Consider the following 3,761-nt stretch of genomic DNA (forward strand, 5'->3'; position numbering starts at 1 on the left):
CATCCACCCTTTCCAAAAACCGTCTTTCTCTTTTCTGAGAATGCTATTAACTGTCTCTGATAGACACTGGACTATGATCTTACACAATATCTTGCTTGGCACAGATAAAAATGTGATACCATGCCTGTTATTACAATCACTGAGAGCATCTTTCTGTGGTATCTTCACTATAACCCCATTGGTCCACTCATCTGCCACTTTTTCCCTTTCCCAGCCTGATGTGAATAGAGGGGCCAGGATAGATGCTACTAACTCAGGATTTACCTTGAACAATTCTGCATTCAAGTTGTCCTTGCCAGGAGCTTTCCCATTTTTTAAGGATTTGATGGCATGGACGATCTCTTCCTTAGTTGGAGTGTCTGTGTTGATATCAAGATCTTCTTCTGCCTTCCAGATGTTTGCTTCCTCTTTAGGTGGCTCCCTGTTCAGCAATTCTTTGAAGTGCTCTGTCCAGCATATTTCTTGTTCTTTTTCTGTTGTCAGTGGGTGGCCTTGTTTGTCCTTGATGAGTGTGTTTGTTGGTGTCTGCCGTTTGCACTGATAAGTTGCATCATTTTTTTAGACAGTTCCTTGTTCACCACGGGTAGCTGCATCCTCTGCTTGTGTTGCCAGTTTATCAATATAATGTCGTTTGTCCACTTTCACAAGGTGTTTGACCTCCCAGTGTGCCCCGCTGTACTGCTTGTGGTATTTGTCCTTTAGCTTCTGGGATTTTGTGTCTAAAACTTTTTTCTTCAGAGCTCGTCTGGTTTCTATGGCGTTCCATGTGCTGGGTGTAATCAATTCCTTCCTTCTCTTCTGCTTGTAGCCTAGACAAGCTTCACTGCTCTGTTTATAGATTGTTATTATTTTGTCTCACTTCTTGTTGATCCCCTTATCTGTGTTCCCCTCCTCTTCATTGTCTGCAAGTGCCTGTAGCCTGTTCTTTAACTGCAAAACGAAGGCTTTCTGTATTTCAGGGACCTTTAACTTGTTAACGTGATAACGTCTATGTCCCTTGTTTGGTGGACCCACACTTCTCAGTTTTAGCTTGATGGAGGCTGTCACAAGGTGGTGGTCGCTGCCAACATCTGCACCCCTTCTCACTTTCACATCTGTCAGTGAGCGTCGCCATTTGCCATTGATCATCATATGGTCAATCTGGTTCTTATCTCTGCCATTTGGAGAACACCATGTCAGCTTGTGAATTTCACAATGTTGAAATAGGGTTCCGCCGATGACTGGGTCGATCATATTGCAGAGATCAACAAGTCTCTCTCCGTTTTCATTCATGGTGCCACACCCATGTCTTCCCATTGCTCTGGCATTGTTTGTGTTGTCCTTACCAACTTTGGCATTTAGGTCTCCCATGATGATAGTTAGGTTGTGGCGTGGTACTTTCTCTAACTCCGCCTGTAGTGTAAGGTAGAATTTGTCCTTTGCTTCTTCATCACTGTCATTTGTCGGAGCATAGCACTGGATGAGGGTGATATTATTGTGTTTCCCTTTCAGTTTGGCTCTCATAAATCTGCTGCTGATGGACTTCCATTCAAGCAGGGACCACTCCACTCCCTTCTTCAAAAGGGTAGCAACATCCTCATGGTGTTGTTCATCATCCCGTGCAGAATACAGCAAAGTTTCTCCCGAGGCTATTGTTAGTCTTCCTGATCCCATCCATCTGCTCTCGCTGACACCCAGGATGTGTAAACTGTAGTGTCTCATCTTTGCTGTGACCTGAGCTAGCTTCCCTGTTTCGTACATTCCATCTATGTTCAAAAAAACAAGTTTGATTTTTGTCTTGATGTTGAGCACTTCAGTCTTCATGCCAGTGGCTTCCATTAATTAATTATATTACCCTCCTTTAAATATTTATTAATCGAGTCCCATTTCAGCCACTGCTTTATTTTGTTAATTTCTAACAAGTAGGGATTAGGATGAGACTGTCGTGGGGGATGGATTATCCCACATCTGCTACTGGAGGTTTCCTGTACCTTTCTCTGAAGCATCTGGTGCTGACCATTGTCCAAAACAGGGTACTGGGCTAGATGGATCCTGGGTCTGATCTAGTCTGGCAAGGCTTCTGTTCTTTTCATGAGCTACCAACATACCACATGTATCATACAATGCCTGATTAGTGTGTTTGGATGTGTATTGTATACTGTGGAGACTCAGATTAATACCGAGAGTTATTAATCTACCTTTGAAAAACCTGAATAGCAACAGAATTTATAACTGTTTTGCATTAAGCAGCACTGACATTATAGTAAATAACAGAAACAGAATGCTACCCAGTTACTCTGTTATATTTGCTAGACAGTTATGGGAGTTTGTGATCGGGGGCTTAGTGGGGAGCCAGCTGTGGTCACTCAACTAGGGTGAACTGCAAAGAATGGGGCAGACAATCCCCATAAAGCTGGTGGATATTCCAATACCTAGATTTACCAAGCAAGCATAAAACAGCTTCTTTATTACCTCACTGATTACTCAGAAGTCTTAACAACACAGTTCCCTTAAAGTGATCCAGCCTCAGGCCTCCATCCAGGTACCCATGTCAAATATGATGAAAATTTCTGTAAATCTTATTTCATCATATAAAAGAAATGTTCTACCAATCCCAAAGGATCGGACACATTACCTCCCAGGTTAATGAATGTTTCAGACCTTACCCAAATATATGCTACTTCCAATTCTTATTAACTAAAATCTAAAGGTTTATTTATAAAAAGAAAGAAAGAAAGAAAGAAAGAAAGGTGAGAGTTAAAATTGGTTAAATGGAATCAATTACATACAGTAATGGCAAAGTTCTTGGTTCAGGCTTGTAGCAGTGATGGAATAAACTGCAGGTTCAAATCAAGTCTCTGGAGTACATCCACAGCTTGGATGAGTCATTCAGTCCATTGTTCAGAGCTTCAGTTTGTAACAAAGCTCCTCCAGAGGTAAGAAGCAGGATTGAAGACCAAATGGAGGTGTTTCCAGGCCTTTTATAGCTTTTGCCATGTGGAGGGCATCCCATTGTTTTTACTGTGGAAAATCACAGCAACAAGATGGAGTTTGGGGTTACACAGGGAAGTCACATGTCCATGCATTTCGCCTAGTCATAGCAGGACATTCCATTAAGTATAGATGGGCATCTCCCATGGTCCATTGTCAGTTAAATGTTCTTTCGATGGGTTACTCAATTTGAATAGTCCCTCCAAGATGTGCTGGCTAATTACTTTGTGGGTGTTCCCCCAGGAGCAAACATTTGAAATCCAAGTATAGAGCCAATACTTATAACTTCACATACAAAAATGACACATGCATACAAATTGCATAATCATAACCAGCAAATCATGACCTTTTCATAGACACCTCACTCGACAATCTTTGTACAATATTTGCTGCAAATATAGTGGTTGCAACAATGATCTATATGGTCATATTTTAATCAGATAACATCACAGAGTTGTATCTAATAGTTTGTTGTTTCTTTCTCTAATTTTCTTTCTCATTAGGAAGGGACGCCAGCAGAGAGGAAGAGAGATCCCAGGAACCTGGAAGGAAAGGGCAAGGAAGTTCGTTCCCAAGACCTTGTCAGGAAACGAGACTTTGATCTGGGAAAAGAACGTAACAAAGGAGAATGTGCTCAGAAAACAAGTTACAAAGGAAAGGAAGAATTAGAGAGTAAATGCAATGAAAAACCCAAAGGAGAAAAGGCCCCCAAGGACAAAGACAAGACCATTGACAAAAAACTCATAGGAAAGGACAGAAAGGAAGAAGAGAAGAGTGCAGCACCAAAGAAA

General features: G+C 41.5%; 1 protein-coding gene across 1 annotated transcript in view; it reads left to right on the plus strand.

Annotated features, from left to right (window-relative positions):
- Positions 1 to 3,761, plus strand: part of LMOD1 (leiomodin 1) — a 16,769-nt gene that overhangs the window by 9,658 nt on the left and 3,350 nt on the right. The window lies entirely within an intron of this gene.

This window comes from Terrapene carolina, unplaced genomic scaffold (genome assembly GCF_002925995.2).
Source record: "Terrapene carolina triunguis isolate 2854851 unplaced genomic scaffold, T_m_triunguis-2.0 Scaffold195, whole genome shotgun sequence".
In the NCBI taxonomy this organism is placed as follows: domain Eukaryota; kingdom Metazoa; phylum Chordata; order Testudines; family Emydidae; genus Terrapene; species Terrapene triunguis.